We start from the raw sequence: 18,990 nt of genomic DNA, 5'->3' as shown, positions 1-18,990 counted from the left end.
GGGTTACATCTTATTCAAAAACATAAAATGCATTCAGTATTAAAGTGTAAAACGCAGGCAGAATTACATCAAGATTCTCAAAAGGTACTTTAAATATTGAATGCAACATAACCACTTTAAGCAATGTGATCTTTTTATGCATTAAAGCAATTCTTTTCCACGCCATCTCCCTTTCCTTTGCTGCTGTCTCCGTATTACTTCTGTTCAAGAGTATTTGCTGGTAGTCCCGGTACGCTGTCATGACTACTACTTGCTCTGTTGCCGTGAAAAACGTTGCACACAGTTTTTCTCCCATCAGAATCTCTCATTCATGACGTCTTCAGTGTTCGACTGATGATGGCTTTTAAAGGTCGCCGTGAACGGGCACAGTTCAGACTCCATCCGAGGTTAAATGAGCTTAATCTCCGTAATCTGAATCATCTGTTCTGGAGCCGAAAATTCAGCATGTTTAGCATTCCGCCAACTCGAGTCAGAATTCGAGTTTAAGTTTATGAGTTTTCAAACCTTCCTTCTGGAAGTCGCCCTAGTTTTTTTTATATATCAAGAGTTTGACAGTTTAGCACTATTGCTAATACTGATGTGGGATTTGGTAATTGGTATGGCCATTTACTTACTGCGAGTATACAGTGTACAATCTTTATTGACATTAATGATATTATTTTTCTATAGTGCCAGCCTCTATAGTCCACTTATAGAACACAAAATTCATCAAACCTTTGTAAAAACCAACCTTTGTGACAGGTCTGTCGTGAAGAATCTCAAAAAGCGATGCTTTTTCTCTGACTGCTGCTGTTAACAGCTACAGCATCAAGTTTCAAATAAAAAATTGTGACGTAAGTGTGAGCAATAATTTAGCTGAACAGACAAGTTACAGATTTCCGTCTACTGTTTTTACAAACCCTGTAAAAATAGATTTTTACAGGGTTTGATATCACTTGGATTTCCAGAGATCCAAGTGATATCATGTGCTTACAATAAGGAAAAAAATATACTATGGACCAGTAAAGTGTGCAGATATGCTTTCATATTTTAGTAGCCATGTATGAGTTTCCAAATATATGCTGCATGTTGCACTCAACCCTATCATACGACGAGAATGTCAATATTGGAAGATTTTGCAAAAACTTGCCTTATGTTCAGTGACAACGTTTTCGTGTCTTTATGTCCTGCACAAAGTTGTTTTTAAAATTCTTGCTTTCTGTTGTAACTGTGCATGACTCCTGCAGTATGGTTAAGGTTAGAGAAAGATTATGGGCTATAGCAAATAAAGTATAGTTAAGGTATGGTCAGGGTTAAGCAACTAAAACGGTAAGGAAGGATCATGGTCACCGTAAATAAAAAGGTCACACTGCAAAGTTATGCTTTATTGATAGTAATACTGTATTTGGCTGGTTAATGATCAGTCAAGTAGAAAGAGTGACATTAAAGCCACTGTAAGTAACTTTTTCTCATATTTTTTTTGTTGAAATAAGCTCCAAAACATAACTTAGTATGGATCCAGACTCATTTAACAGCTTGGCAGCTGTGCAGAGATATTCCCTTAGAAAGTTTTGAGCAAACCCCGTCCTTCTAACCAATCAGGAAGGCTAAAATCAAAAGTGGGAGCTAACGACTGTCAAGCAAGATGTGAACACACTAAAGCTTCAAGCTGGTGTTAGCTGCTGCAGAAAAAAGCCGCTATGGCTGACTCACGAGCTAGCAAGCACCCGATTCCTAAACCAGCTAAGACGGCGCACAGGATGAGGGGCGTAGGCGAATGGCTGGGCGGATCACGGTGGAGCAGGGAGAGCGAGGGGCAGGCGGAGCGGAATGGTTTGCTTTCGCGTCTCCTGTTTAGTTCTAGAAAATAGATGTATATTTATTTCTTTGAGGAGCTCGACTGTTTGGGGTTGCTTTTGAAGTATTTTGAAGTACTCCTCCACAATGCGTCAAAGGCACACAGACAGCTGGTAGATCTTTCTCCAACAAGCGGACATTTACATACACCGAGACATCAATCAAATTCATTTTTAAGGTGTATTTGCATGATACACTGAAACCCTCTCAGCAAATTCTTCTTCCAAAAAAACACTCATGAATGCGTTAAAAAAAAAAAACAACCTTATTTTTAACACGGGCCTGTTTCAGTTGACAGTGCTTGGATCATCGCTAATGTGATGTGACCACAAAGTTGTTCATTTGTTTTTTGTTTACAGTGGTAACGACACACAGCACTAACCTCCAGGGGTTTTTTTTCCCTACTATCAACACGAACCTGCATCATCCCTGTCATAATTTGTTTAGAAAGTAATTAGGCCTCTGATCCCTGTCAGGCAGTAGCAAGAGTTTAACTGGCTAATCTGACGGTATTGCTATCAGAATTGCAGGTGGATAATCTGATGTTTTATTCCAAGCATTTAAAATATAGCTTTAAAATAGTACTTAGATGACGTTTTTCAAGGCACTGATTGATCATCCAGCCCCAAAGGAGTGTTGTAATAAAAGGAACAAGATTAAAAGATATGGCCATGAATCAGCTGCGAAAGGCTGAGAATCGACTCATGATTCAGATGAGCACAAAAACGGGAACATGATAAGCAGACGAACTGTCATATGAGTGGACGCATGGAAGGAAGAAATGTACAGACAAACCGACGAGCGGACAGATGGAAGAAAGTGATTATTCTCCGACCCGCGGATGGTTTCTTGTCTTAGCCATGGTGTGATGACAGCCAAACCGCAGGCAGATCCGCTGAGCACGACCTCCTCTGAACAAAGCATTCAGTGCGGACACAGCGGTGTCTATCTGGCTAATTTACTCGGCCTGCTCAATCATGTTTAAATGCTGTCATGCACTGAAAAGAAGGATTTTCGAGTGCTTAGAAAAGCTGCCACAGGGTGTGAGACAGACTGCTCGAGTATTTTCAGTTACATTTCAAACGTCTCTTCAAGGGGTAGATCTAGGGAGAAGCCTCTGCAAGAGCTTTGACTTTGTGACTTAAAAAACCCCTCTGGCCTTTGGCTACAGTACAACTCAGTGCACTGATACTGCGTGTCAGCTATCGCCTGCAGCAGTACGTGAGGATTATCACCTGATGGTTCAGCATTAAGTACCTCTACCACCCCCAACCCCTTCCCGAGAGACTTTCTGTGACCCTTGCAAGTGTTGTAGACGGCAAAACAGCAAAAAATAAATAAATAAAATAAAGATAAAAATAAAAAAAACACGCTCACCTTACACAGAGTGCACAGAGCAGAAATTCATGACTGTGAGGGAGTGTGTGTGTGTGTGTGTGTGTGTGTGTGTGTGTGTGTGTGTTAGAGAAGAGAATAGCGAGGTCACAGGAAGAGAGCACAGAGGCAACTCACCGCACTTGAACTAACATGAAAAGAAACAAACCACGGTGTTAAATTGACCGAGTTGACACCAGCAACCTGAAAAAACTTCTCTACAGAGGAGCGTCTCTCATTATCCCTCAGTCCTTTTTCATTTCAAATTATCCTCAAATAGTGTTGTTGGTTTTAATTCTAGAGACCTCTGGCCTGAAGTGCCGAAAAACAAAGAAAGTATGGAGCACTGCCCTCGGCGGGTGTGGGTGGGTGTGTGTGGGTGTGTTGGACGGGGGTGGGTGTGGGTGGAGAGAGGAAACAGGAAAAGGTTGTGAATTGATTCCAGCCACTAGATGCATTATGTCTCTCTATTATCATAAAATGACACTGGCGACAATGAACCATTGGTACATGATTTTTATCACACCAGGAATCATTAAGTGATTCATTCAATTCATTTACAAAGGCACGGTTTTGGTCACATTGCAATCCAGTTATCACAGCTGGATAAAGTAGGGGGTCAGTGTCTGAATGTGATTGCATTCTTTTTTTCTTTTTTTTTTTCTAGTCTGGATGCCATTCATCTGCAATGTGTATGCAAGTGTTGCATGGAGATGGTGAGAAAGTGAGGGAAGGAGCAACAGGGTTGAAAAATTACAGCCATTTGGGTTCAAGTGTAGACACGCAGGGTGATGTGATCTCATCAAATTTCATCGTCAGAGTCAGTCTTCAAAAAGCAGGATGGAATGATATTAACCTTGCAGTATGCTGTAGCTTCCACATGAGAGGGATTGTGTGCCTGATTTGTGGCCGTGAGCATGCGGAAGTGACTTTGTGAGAAAGAACAAAGAGGCTGAAAGCGTGTGACACTACTTTAACTATTCCTGCAACAGTAATAAAAAATAAAAAAAAGGAATTCAAATGTCATAAATCTGAATGTGGTCATTAAGAGACCCTGTATTTAATGAAGTCCCCCAGACTGATTATTGCATTTCTTGATTTTTGCATCTCGCAACAAACATGGCATCTACAAAGTACAAGACAAGGAGACCTAGACCACAAGGCCTCAGTGTAGCAATATATGTAGCTGAGGTCACGCCATTTTATTTCATGCAAAAGTAAGCTTTTTTTTTCTTTTTCTTTTTTTTAACACCCTGTAATATTTCAGGGACTTCTGACAGATCTCAAACAGGTCTAAAATTATCATTGCAAGCTTGTGTTAACTGAAGCACAGCAGCGGCGGTTAGCAGCCCATTTTCGTCAGCGTGGTGGGTGGGAAAACGCTGAGATTGGCTGACATGGCATGAACAGGATTCATGCACTGAACGTGAATTGCACTGTAAAAACTGAAATTACTTGACCTTAGTGAAAATAATATAGTTCAAACTATGGCTGAAGACACCCTAAATCAGGAGACATGGATGTGACAAAGTTAATAACATGACATAAAGCACCTTTAGGGAATATTTCCTAGGAGAGAATTCCTTTCTTCCTATAGGTATCATGAGAAATGACAGTAAGTAGAGTGTTATGTAAAGCAGTAGCGGAATAAAAACACTCACTCAAAAATACCAAATTAACATATTGTTGTGCACAATTATCTTTCACCTGCAGTTTCAAGGCTGTGAAAGTTTTTCATTCTGTACAAAATGAATTGCTTCTTCCGAAGGGATAGAAACAGGCCTTTATATATTCATGTGACTGTGTTAACTGTCCGGACATCAGCAATTGTGTCAAAATGAGAGGCAAGAAAGGCAAATAGTTATACTCATAATAATAATGTGCTGTTTTTTTTTTTTTTGTTTGGTTTTTTTTATCAATACCTGTTCGTACATGTCGATATCTGAAACCAAAATTTCACTTAGCCACACTAGGGAAGCTTCAAGGTCCCAATTAGTGAAGAGAGGACACCTTCTTGGCTGTTGCAGACCCACTTTGTAATTTATGCCGACAAGAGTGCCTTGTGTTTACTTGGAGGTCCCTGTGGTGAAGGATTGAATCACAGCAGTGGACACTGAAGCAACTCAAAGAAAAACACTTGGTAGGAAAACTTCCTGGACAGATTCCCTGTGTATTACCGTACAGTAGGACACCTGACGACAGCCATTTAGCCCTAGCCGAAAGCAACCGCCTTGAGAACAGCCACGGAAACTTTCCACTCCAGAAAGAATCTTTGAACCTACATTTATGTGACTCAGGGCCATGATTACATGGTGTGGGGCACAAACACAACATGCAGTAAGAACAAAAACGATGGCACACGGCATGGCCACAGTACGACAAATGTTAATTAAACACAGGGAGGACATTCTTCAAAAAGGCACCTTTGCTTACAAGTAACTTCTGGCTTATTTGCCTCTGTTCGACAGTTCATTTCAACCAGTTGATGTTGTTTACACTTTTGTGTGAGCCAGAGACAAGACAAACCACAGTCATCCAGTGTCTGCTTGACCTGCAGGACCCATGGCGATGAATATACACCTGTATTATGCAGGCTGAACAAGTGGTTGTACATTGTTCAACTGAGTTTAGTTTCTTTACCTTCCATCAGCCTCCCCCCCGTTAGCAAAATCCAATTCTCTTTTTAACTGCGATACAGAGTGGGTATCTTCCCACTTTCCCCACAGACCATGTTATTGCAAGTTGTCATTTGAACTTTCAGGCTGTACTTAGGGAATTTTTAGGTCTAGTTCCTCCAAAATATCCAGTTTTTCAAATCCCCACACTTCACATGCATACACACACACACACACACACACACACACACACACACACACACACACACACACACACACACACACACACAAAAACTGGTGTAGGTAAGTTGTAAAAATGGATCTAGTGTGATATCTACAGGTAAATCAAATGTTCTACATTTACAGAAAATGGCATACATTGCACAGGGGGCTTGCTTATGCAGCTCCTCAACAAGAATCTTAAATTAACCACTATGATTCATAATGACACTGAGATATTTAAAACAATGAACAATCTCTTGATTTTTCTCAATTGCATACAAACTGTAGTTTATTAATATCAGCTTCTCTACCACCAAAAAGTTCGACCTTTAGTGTTATCACTGTTAAAATTTAATTTCCATTTCCACAGATATCACACACATGGTCTACTGCTTTCTGTAACCCTTCTTTTGTCGTAGACACAATAATTGTATCATCCGTTTACATCAGTACCGTAATCGGGATATGGCTATCTGTCGCGGCATCATCCCAATGAATGGGCTGACAGTAGCTAGTCCTCTAGGTCCTTGATTTAAAAACAACAATGGCGATAAACTTTCACCCCGTCTAACTCCTGTTAGGCTTGCAAAAAAAAAAAAATTCAGATTTAATATCATTAACTAATATACATTTGAGTTGATGTTTTTGTACATGTTCGTTACTACATCCAAGAATGAACCACTAATACCTGCGTTTAACAGTTTGTAACAGAGTGCATCCCTCTAATATGTATCAAACTCCTTTCTGTAATCGATGACAGAACAAAACAGCCTTTTCTTTTTAGACCAATACAGATCAACAATGTTTTTCAATAAAAATGCATAATCAGTGGTGGAGTAATGCCTTCTAAATCCTGCCCGAGTTTCCCTCAGGGTAGAATTATCCTCACAGAACTTGCACAACCTTGTATTCAATAAATTTGTGAACAGTTTACCCAGACAACTCAAAAGTGTGATGCCTCTATAATTATTACAAACCCCGGTGTCACCTTCTCCTCTTATAATTTGGCACTATTAAACCAAGCTCCCGGTCTTCAGGGATAACACCAGAGTCCAGAATCTTGTTGAACACAGAGACAAATGCGGGAGTAAAAATGCAGGCGGTGCTTTTAATATACTCGTTCAAGACTCAGTCCGTCCCTGCTACTTGTCCTTGGTTTTTAGTTTTTAGAATAACCTCCATAATTTCTTGCTCAGCAAAACTAGCATTCAAGACACAAAGAACAGCACAAGTACAGTACAGACGTTACATAGTATATCATTACGCAATATTTCACAATTCTTTTGTGTAATTAGTTCTTATCAGCTATTCCCACGGTTCACTGGTGGTTTAAACAGATATATTTGGTTTGTGCATGTACTCAGAGCTTACAAATGCCCGGTTATCGTGTCCACTATTTGGAGCTTGTAAAACTGTTTGTTGAAGGTCAACCTGCAAACATCTAATATCTGGTGTAATCTGCATATTTTTTGTTGATATTTATTCAATCATTAGAGAAGAGCCTTTTACTTCAAACCAAACACAGAAACAACTTGTTAAGTGGTCCATTTTTGTTCCTCAATTAGCACAAAATAGATGTTGAACAAGTGTTTCACTTGTTTGTTTGTTTAGTTTGACTCTCCACAGACGATGTAGCCTGGCCCCATTCTTAGTCCTAAACATAGTTATGCCTTTCCTGAGCTGCATTTCCACGCTGCCTTGAGACTGTGACGGCACAGGGGAAAGATCTGGCTGAACCTGCTGTCTTCGTAAGCACTGGGCTGAGATTTGGGGTCTTGAATTGAACTGACGTAAACTGTTCTCAGCTCACCGGCGTTCTTGTTAAATGCAGAGCCTCGGGTCCTGGAAAATGTAGTTAAAGCACAGGTTTACGCATGGCTAATTGCTTGCCTTATGCACACTTCAACTTTGTGTCAAAGATGTTCCAAAACACACAGTTGATTAACTTTTTCAACTGCTTGTCTCTTCTGTTTCTTATTGAAAATGGCGATATTCATCCAGTGAGACGGTGATCATATTTGCTGAGTCAGACCGCCTCAATTGTGACTTTTTTTCTTTTTACACTTCTAAACCCTTCTTAACTCGATTCGTAACCTAAGCACCTAAGGATTAACGTTTAATCAAAAAAATAATTATACATATACACAATTCTTTTCTCATTTCAGTATTGTGCAAGTTTTACTAACTTAGAAGATGATTTAGTAAAACTTCCCTTGATTCTGATCTGAGTATCATCAGCGGTCCATATCCAATAAAATAATAACAATTGCAATGAAAATAAAAACAATAGACACTGTAAAAACAACAAACACAACACAACACATATCACAAATCATCAGCAGCACATGATATCTGTGCAAAGGCAATAATGGGCAAAAGGTGACCCATCAAGTCTTTTTAAAAACTTGATGTAACCTGATGAGGAGAGGCCAAAATCAAAGCGGAGAACGGAATGGGCAGACTCAGACTCGTGTGCTTCCTTACAGTGGGATCTTATCACTTTTGGACGATTTGATCTGAAAATAATGGTGCCATGAAGAAAATGTCAAAAGAATCCCCTGTAATTTAAAGCAAGACTAATAAGACTAACTACCATCCTTCCTTCTCCCTTCACTTCTGGCTAATTGATTCCAACCTATTAGAGGGATTTTTTTTTTTTTCTCCTTTACCTGCCGGAGGTCATTGGCTAATATATGGACAATGTGCACCTGTGTTGAGTGTTGCAGAGGTGTACATCTATTGTTTATGATCCCTTTGGTGTTGCGTCTGATGAAGGTCACAAGACAAAGCAATCCTGCCTCTTGTTTATGAATACATTTTCCATTTTTGGCCTTGGGAGAGTAACGGCGCCATTTACAATACTACCTCGGGCAGATTATAGATTGAATTTTCAGTTAAGGTAAGCAAAAAAAAAATAATAATAATAATAATAATAATGTCTTAATCTTCGACAAGTGGTGCCAAAAAGAAATTATAACAAAGAATGATGGAGTGTCCACAATCTGACTCTGCATCTACTCCCAAATCATCAGACATTTGTATTCAAGCAGACATATTCTCCAAAAACTGTCGATATTTTTGCATCAAACATCTTGTTACACTGACTTTGGAAGGTAATGACTATTTTGAACCTGAAGCATACCAGTGCATGTGTTTATCTTCCGTATATTCTATATTATTACGTCCGCCAAGAAGGTTATGTTTTCACCTGTGTCTGTTTGTTGGTTTGTTTATTAGTCAGGAGGATTGTGCACAAAGCACTGAACTGCTTAGCACCACTTGGTGGGGGGATGGGGCATGGGCCAGGGAAGAACCCACTAACTGGATTCCAGTTAAAGGGGTGGATCCAGGGATTTTTTTTTTTTTTTTTTTATCACTTTCGACATTTTTGTCAATATTTGGCCTTGGCGGAGGTATGTGCTCTGAGGGCCACAGTAGTTGTGACTTGAACTAGTCTTTATTATGCTATTATTCCTTTAAAAACATTTGTAGTCAATTTACATTAATGCATTGCAGCACACACAGGATCAAATGTATAAGATTGTTAAAGAGTTGATGAATATTATTCTGACACATAAAACAACACTAAAAGGATAAGAATCAATGATTTGTCTTGTTAGTACGAGAACAGTACTTCTAGGAATTTGAATCATGATCTCAAACTGATGAAACTATTTTACAATTATTACCCACTTCTGTTTAAAAAAAAAAAATGTTTGCATTGCATCGGCTTCAGCTAACACAAACACAGAATAAAACATGCAAATTATGGGCCCATATGACCTTAACGTACGTCAAAACAAAAGCCGTCAACATCAGAACGCCAAATCCAATAGCTAGCTCATTAGGCTGGTTGCTATTGATGTACAGTATAAGCTCCCTTCAGCAAAAAAAAGATGAAGCCAGCCCTGTTCTTCAGAGTCGATGAGTCAGAGCTGCACTAAAAATGGGCAGCAGCGTGTACTGCTAGTGCACCCGAGCTGTCCATCAATATTCTTTTCATGATGATGATCAAAGCAGACGACGGGGCATCTGCATGTTTGACATTTATTTGTGGCTACATACGTCTCACACAAACTGTGTAACAAGAACTGTAACTATAGCCGCTCCAGCGGTGCTGTAAGGCTGTGACGTTCTGCACCAATAAACAAACTCGCTGTATGAAAAATGTAGTGACTTTTCTATCCTTAGATTTTATTGCTATCTATTTATCTATTTTACTAGTTGTCAACAGAAAGTACAGGAGTTATGATGTTACCAAGGAGTCAGTGTGTTGGCTGAAGGCTACAACTTGACCCCTGCGTTCTTCCGCAGACTTGTTCTTTTTAGTCTTTATTTGTTTACATTTTGGCAAATCGGCATCATTAAAAGTATGCCGTATTAGCTATCCGCATTTCCTGGTTGCACTGTACCCATGGATGTACAAACAACCATCACTGATATACTTTGAACCTCAAGAAAACTTAAAAACCTGATGGTTCTCAGGCAAATTCTGAAGTTATAAGGAGTTTTCTTTCTGATTTCTGATTAGATTTATGGATGTTTTTTTCATAATGGCTGGATGGATCGGAGATTTCTGAGCCATCCTCAGAAAAAAACAAGTCCCACTGAATCTAAAAATATGTGTATGTGGTCTGTGTGTTCAGATTTGACTGAAGTTATGACTTCTGTTGGTTTTAGAACTCCGGCTAACATCTAGCGCGTTAGAAAGTTAACTCTTTCATGTTACTACAGCTGAGGCTGACAGCAAATCAGTGTCCAGTGACGAACTGAAAAAGCATGTAGAGTATATCTGACATTTCTTTCCAATCCACCCAGATGTTGTGTGGATTTAAGTATGGACCATGTGTTGAACAGACAGACATATAAGGCAAGGAAACTGCTTAAATAATACGTCCCTTTTAATATGGGAGAAAGATATGATCCCAAAAATATATATATCTTGTTGGAGTCAAATTGTATCCCCTATGCTGTATGTCTGTTGCTTGCAACAGCAAGAAGTTAAAGGAGTAAGATGTTTCTATGCTACAGTAACTGCAAGGCTTCTCCAAAAGTGATTTAGAGTTGTGGTATTTATGTGTCGGCCCAAAACGCATTTTATTCAGCTACTGGGTGAGGAGTAGCCCTGTCTGTGCATTTTCCATGCAGCTGATGTAATTGATTGATGGTCACCTGCTGCATATACCCGATCGGTATTTTATGCCTTGTCACTTGTAAACTGTATGATCGGAGGCTCTTCTTGGATGTCTAAGCCCCGTGACAAGACGTGACACTGGGGCATCATACTGACGTTTCCATCTCAATGTAATATCACCTGCATCTCTCAGAGACAGCGTCGAACCCCTGAGGCTTGGACATATATATATTCCACATATTCGTGTTTTTCACAGATTTTTCTCTATCTCAACAAACCTTCGCCTGTCCACGGACAGAGTTTATGGATCTAAACATGAAAGAGGATTTTAAAAGGCTGAATAATCATCCACTTTGTCTGCAGTGTGCTGAAGATTAAAGTAACCAGCTATTTTCAGGGAACCTTAATAGCACTAAGCATCTGGATAGTATTTCTTCGGCGGCAATGACTGTCTCATGAGGCTCTTTTGTTCTGAAAAGAGAGAAGAAACAACAACAAGGTGATTTCCATTATAATGTAATGACAAATCATTCACCAACGTCTTCTCCATCACAATATGAAAAACCCTGAGAGAGACGAGAGGGTGATTATTTTAGATGAAAGTCGACTACGCAGTCGACTTCCATCAAGCACCAGACAGTAGAGGAAACACTGAGATGTGACAAAAAGCACTCTGTCTGAAGAACAGCGTATTCCCAACAAGAGTAAATACCCGCTCTCCTCTGCGACTTTAAAAGATGTTTATTACAGCTTCAATGTGAGAAGATTGAGTGGATTTATATTTGCATTATTGGCATTTATCTGACATGCTAGTTCAGGGAAAGACATGACTTTAAAGCTGAAATCCATTACTCCGTGTATGTTGTCACCTTTGAAGCAGCGAGAGCTCCACGGCAAAAATGGTGGCTTGGTTGTGTAAAGTTGTGAGGACACCTAGTGTTTATCACCTGTTGGAAAATGCTGATAACGCTCCAGCCTGTGAAGTGTCATGCAGCTGACTGCATGGTATGCTGCTGATTTTAAATGTATAAAAACATAAATATGGTGTAAAATGTGCCGTGTCCACTGCATCAACTGTTTGTTTGTTTTGTTTTGTTTTTGAATTTCTCAGCTGCAGAGTGCTGTGTTAAACCGTAGTCTTTACAGAAAGGAAAAATGGCTATTGATTTATGTTCAGTGTACAGGAGTCATGCTTGTATGCTTTTGTTTGTTGTGCAGTCATCGTAAGGCCACAAGTGTTGTCTCAGGGTGAGCAGGTTTCTGCAAGAAACAGATTCACTCTGTGCCTTGAACACTCAGAACAGGGCTGTAGTACTAAAGCAGGCTTTAAGTTACAGTTGAGGAAAGCTTTGTACATTCGGATATTGTATTTACAGTGTGCCAAAAGTTTTTAATGGCGTGAAATGGAAGTGCAGCAGTATGCATTCAATGAGGGTACTATTCTTGTGACGGTGGGTGGAGGTGTGTACACCATCAAAGTGGCACTCTCCTACGCCACACACAAGCTTTTGTTCCCGCGTCATATTTCCTGTGTGCTTGGTATTTTAGTGCCTAAAAAGGGAGTTGTAGTCTGAAGACTTGTATGACGTTGACTGTCGCCTAGGCAGGAAAGACGCTGAGGAGAGGAGGAGTAATGACAGGGCTTGTCAGTTGTGCTCACAATACAATTTTGGTGTCAAGGGAATAACAAGGGTTTTGTGACTGCAGTGTCTGCATGATCTAAGCGACTTCCCTGACTTTACCAGCCCATTTGATGCACAAATCCTAGTCAAAATGTTTGCAAATGTTTTGGTGGAAATGGTGACCACTGTTACTTTGATATGAACTCTTCAAATTGGAACACATGCATAAATATAGTATAATTTATAAATGATTATGTGTAATGTGTCTGTCACTGAGAGAAAGACCTGATATGTTTATCGTCAGTGTTCCATAATATACACCTGAGCTTGCAGTGGATAGCCATTCTATTTTCAAACCCGCACAATTTTCCTATGTAGTTGTCTTTCCAGTGTCTATTCCACACTGCCTCCAGTTGGTGCACGATGTAGCTGCTGCGTATTGTATGAGGAGGTATCTTAAAGTAGGTCATCACGCCAGGGTTCGCAGCTGTATTCCCGGTTCAGGCTGAGGACGAGGGGGTGACGGAGACCATGAGACAGTCTGACTCACGGATCAGCTAGCTGTGTGAACAGTAGAAATTATATTTAAACGTGACAAAATTGTTCCCCCAGTCGAGTAGTATAAGGAATGGGAGGTGGATGGCAGGGGTACAAAGTGCACAACTGTCACGCCAGAGCCCGGGGTCCCACGTCCTGACTCCCGTCTATGGCAAGATTTAAGCACCAAAAGCCCCATTTGCGACTCGCCAAATACGAAAATTGACAACAATAGGAAAAAGTAATTCTCGATTTGGTTTCCCTCAAAACGTACAATACTTGCTGGTGCAAATTAGTCTCCTAAGAGACAGGGTCGGTCTTAGCAGCACCTCAAGACACATCTGTGCAGACAGAATATTCCATGCTATGTTTCTTTTATAGCATACCGTAGCGTGTATGCTTTTAATCCTCTTAATGAGAGGGCCTCCTGTAAATTCCCCCCAAATTGACCCCAGGCTTTTCTTATTTTATTCATACGGTACATACATACATCTCCTTCATCAGCACTATTGATTAATGACTGCTCTTCAAAATTAAGAGTCGACATGAACTACAGGGCAACATCAAGACACAAACACTAAACTGACAGTAAGCTAAAGCTAAGCTAAACAGTTGCTGCAGTCCCCTCAGTTGTTGCTCTTGCCAGAGTAAAGAGTTTATTATGAGGTAGATTTTCTGTTATATTCAGAGGTTGGTTTTACTTGCGGGCCAGCAATCATTTTGTGGGAGAAAGGACTGAATTTTTTTTATATGGAAAATCTCTCATCCTGGAGTGCAACGCCTCGTATTTTCCTAAAAAAAATCTTCTTCGAGGGAGGCCAGCAATAGCCCATTCAACATCAATGACACAAATTCAAACAGATCCCTGCTCTTCCTTTCCTTCCTAAAAGGATAACAGATTCCACTTTTGCCCCCTGGTGTTCATGTCAAGAGATTTGTCATTCAGTGGACTTCCATTCACCCGGCTAGCTTTCCAGTCAAGTAATGATCTGTCCTGAATATTCTGTGGCTATCGCTGCATCTTTGACCATAGACTGATAATGATCCTCTTCATCTCTCTTCCCAGGGGTTTTAAATGATGATAATGCCACTCAGGCCCCCCTTCCGTGTTGCCATCAAACTCCCTAATGGCCCTCCTGGAGCACTGTTATGAACTTATTGCCATTTTGTCAGACACATGTAAGAAAGAAAAAGAAAAAAAAATTCATTCACTAAAGAATGCCTCTCTGTTTCCATTCGTAAGACTAGTTGGATGTTACTAAATAGATTGTGCATCCACTATGTTTGCTTGATTTGTTTTTGACTTACTCAATTTGAGGTTATCAGCATGCGCACAAGTGTTTGAAAGCACAACAAAAAAGAAACAACAAAATGGACTGGGGATGACAAAAACATACATGACTGTGAAAAAACTATCCAGAGTCATAATGCAGCACATCTCATGTGGGGAGTATTAAATTATTCCACATGGATAATATTGACTGAGAGTCATGTAGAGCAGCTGACAAGATGAAAAAAGGGGGGAAAAAAAGAGAGAAGCACAAAACTTGGCAGGAGAAAGCAGCACGGTGTTTGTGGTGGCATAGGTCTTCGGTTTCCATACACAGAACCTCACAGTCACTCTCCTGCTTGTCACATTAATGCAGCAACACATTTGCTTTAGCTGTGTGCAGCTCAAGCATCAGCACTGCACTCACACTACCCGGGTCAGGGGTTCGATTCCCACTAGGACTACACGTGTACTGTTTTTTTTTTTTTTTTTAATAACCTGAAAGTCTTTTGGACAATAGCATCCGCCAAGTGGCTTTTGCTAAAGGAAAAAAAATGTCGGAAAGTGTTGATCTTCTCGATGCACAACAGAGGAGAAAAGGCAGTTTAGTTTGTGGATGTTTTCTTAACAGTGTCTGCTGGAGAAAAATAAAGCAAGCCCAGTGTTGTCATTGAGAGGCTGTGTTTATAGGAGTTATTTATGAAGTCTTGATTACTCCCCAGGCGGCTAAGTAATGATGTGAACATTATTTATTGTGGCTGGATGTGTATAATAAGTTTGAGATTAGTTCAGGTAGGTTATGGTGGTGCAGCATGAGAATATTGTCAGTAATTACATGTGTGAATGGACTGCAGTATTTCACCAGGCCTAAGCGCTGAAGTGCTCTACTCCCATGGCATTCATGCTACTGGCAATCTGCCCTTATTATCTTGCCCTTTATTGCTTCTCAACTATGCGTGGATTCCCTGACTGAAAATGTGCGCTTACGTTTCCTGGATCAGAGTCTCGTAAATGACCAAAGTGGTACAGGACTTTTTGATATATTGAGAACTTATAGGATTAAATTCATATAAATGAATATGTACGGATTGTTATTAGTCAAATGAGTACAAGCAGTGTAAATACTATTCCTGGAAATAAAGGGAAACCCATACCTTTAATGATTAACTTATGGCGTACCATTCTAGCCAGTAGGTCTTTCTTCCTCAAAAATCTAGGCCCTCTGTTATTTCCATCACAATAAATATATCGCACTTATATCCTATTGATTTACACATGATCCTCCCATTTGTACTGTATGTCCCATCGAGGTGCTAATTCATTATGCCATATCGCAAGTTCTTGTGATTTTTGACACCCTATAACAAACACTCTGCAGCAACACTACCCACAAAAAAAGTTTCTTTCTGAAAGAAACCTGCTGAGCCTGTAACAATACAGAGTGTGCGCTGACGTCACTTTCGCACATACTGCACCACTGCTCACCCCTACTGAGTGGCCAAACAAGCCTGCTGTAGCTGCTCCTAACAGGCAGAGAGGACAAAAAACCAGGCATCTTGAGAAAGTAAAGCCTGTCTGAATCAAAAATATCTTCTACTGCATGTCATGCTGGACAGTCAGTAGCCTGCAGATGTTGAAACATGGCAATAAAACTGAATTTACTGACATATATATATACTGTATGTATAATCTTTCAACATCAGGAAAGTCAAATAAACAAAGCCTGAAGGCACCCAAGGGCCTGGATGCCTGATTTCAGCAAAATTACAATTGCAGTCAGAAATGTAGTCGATGTGGATTGCACAGTAGCATGAAAGATTCTAAGGTACAATTTTACCCTTGAATATAACATAACTTAAACAAAACAACAACTACATGTCCAAGTTTTAACACAAGAATTGCGTTGTCTCACTGAATTGTTGTGGTCCATTTGCTATACTTCTCTTTAGCCTTCGGCAGTCTGTATAAACTTAAGCCCCACTTCTTTCCGAATCCATTTGTTCAGTCAATTGCAAAGCAACTCCTTAACATTTAAGCAGAGTTTTTGTTTTTGCCTTTTTCGTAAATGCACCGATGGCAGACGTCGTTTGGTTGCATCTTTGTCGCACAGGAGAAAGAGACCATGATGAACCCTGTACTTTTTTCCAGCCTGCTTGCATATTAAGCCATTATAAAAATGCGTGCTACGTTACTTTTTATTATTGGCTGCCTATTTACCAAAATACCTGGAATGCATGTTTCAGGCATGAACAAGCAGACACAAATGTAGAAGATTTTGCGCTATGAAAAAAATAATCGAAGGACTTTTCATATTTGGGGTCAAACTGAAATTTAAATTCATTTTTCCTAAGAAATCAGTGTATACTGTAGGTTCTTGGTTTGACTTGTGTACCTATTTAGTCAACACCGTAGTTACCGAAATGAATAAATGTAAGTTTCATTTCCTCTCAGCACGTGTGGAAATAACATGAACGAAAAATATCTCCTAGCGGGTCTCGTTGCTAATGTTAGCAAGCTAAGCTAACTAGCTTCAACTCTCCAAGTGAAGTGCAAGCCTAGTTTCTGCAAGATGTTGAATGTTATGAAGGAAGCGATGGCCTGAATCGTAACGGTAGGCTACAAAACCAACGCTACGTGGGCTTGCTGGGAAAGGGAGGACCATTTCTTTTATCAACATTGGTAGACTATGATAACCCTGCGCTGGCCCTCAACTATCAGCCAACCACCGCAGAGTTCTGAAGCTCAGACGCTTTTTAATGTCCGGAACCTCCCCTTTATGAAAAATGGAAGAATAGAAATGATAGCTGCAGTATCATCAGAGTTTATTTCTTAAGAAAAAAGTGAGCAGAATTCAAATTTTGGTTCAACTTTAAATGCAGAATAACCTCCATGAAAAACATTTAAGATACTACTTATGACACCGTGGACATTTTCAAGCATGAAACAACAAATAACAATATGTACATATACAAACATACACACACACACACACACACACGTGATCGTTATGCATCCACACACAACCTTGAATGCCAAACTGAGCTGATCTCCCTGTGCAAACAAACCTCTGTCTGCTGCACTCAAATGTCACGTTGTCTCTCTGGGACACTCTTTAACTGACATGTGTCACCCTCCCATTTGCCAGTGGCCACCTCTGGCTAGTTTCTCCTCGGTTAATTGCTCGAGGCACTTGCTGCCATCTTGCTTCTTTTTTTTTCCTCTGGGATTAGAGGGGTATGGGGCCCCAAAGATGCAGCCGCCTCCCCTGATGAACAGACAGGAGCTGGAATGCAAAACAGACACAGCGGGGGGGTCCCTGTAAGTGACACATTAATAAATGCCATAAAAGGGGTTGAGTTAAATATGATCAAAGATGCAGTTTTTATGCATCAGGTGGGAAATTTGATATGTTCAATACAGAGTTAAAATTGTACTTCCAATGCTCCTTGCTTCTTGTCTGGTGCTCGTGGGCAACCTTGATCAGACAGATTTCATCCTGTTGCCGCTCTGTACAGTGACAAAGGACAAAGAACACAGAGGCAGGGTTGTCAAGGCAACCCGGTTTTAGAAGGCAAAAGGCAGGCGCGTGTACACGCGCTCTCGCGCATACGCCCTCACTCACTCCCCGCCAGTGACGGCTCTGCCTGGCTTTAGGATATGCAATCTGCGAGGAACGCTGGCAGCGTTACAGTATTGTCATTAGATGCGATGGCGCGGGGGCTACGTGCGAGGCTAAAGATACAGCCACGGAGCGCCGGGGACCCACGGGCGGGGAGAGACGTGACGCACGCGAGCACTCGCCGCCCCTGCGTGTGTACAGCGTGCTGCTGCCGCCGGCACAAAGATGCTGTACACGTGCCGTGAGTGCAACATCAAATAAAATGGTTTCCCTTTTCCATCTTTTGAAGTGGGACCCCGGCTCATAGAATAACTGATGTCATGAAATCAAAACCGTCAGTTCAGGGGACATCAAGCCACGCAGATCGTTTTCCCTGGAGTCTTGAGATCTTTTACCAGTGAGGTTTTCTGCACCAGCCCAGTTAAACTGATGTGAATAGATTTTTGTTTTTTTTTTTGTGCTATAACTATCTAAAAATTCTAACTGGAAAAACTAAACGGCATGAGTCATCACACCTCAACGGCAATTTAGTCATTTAGAAAAAGATTGCTGCCATAGTTGAAGTTTTCGGGGTAATAGCCACCCTGTTCCCTAGAAATGAAGTTTGTTTTTGCCAATACGTTTTGCGCCGCGCACAAGTAAGGGAGGCGGTCAGGGGGTCAGCCGGCACTTGTGTTTGTCACCGTGACTTAACCGGGAAAACAATTTAGTAATACATGTAAACTAACTTCTAGGAGACAGGATTGTATGAGCAGATATTG

Source organism: Xiphias gladius, chromosome 23, assembly GCF_016859285.1.
Source record: "Xiphias gladius isolate SHS-SW01 ecotype Sanya breed wild chromosome 23, ASM1685928v1, whole genome shotgun sequence".
In the NCBI taxonomy this organism is placed as follows: domain Eukaryota; kingdom Metazoa; phylum Chordata; class Actinopteri; order Istiophoriformes; family Xiphiidae; genus Xiphias; species Xiphias gladius.
The sequence above is the reverse complement of the archived record's forward strand: the minus strand, read 5'-3'. Positions refer to the sequence as shown.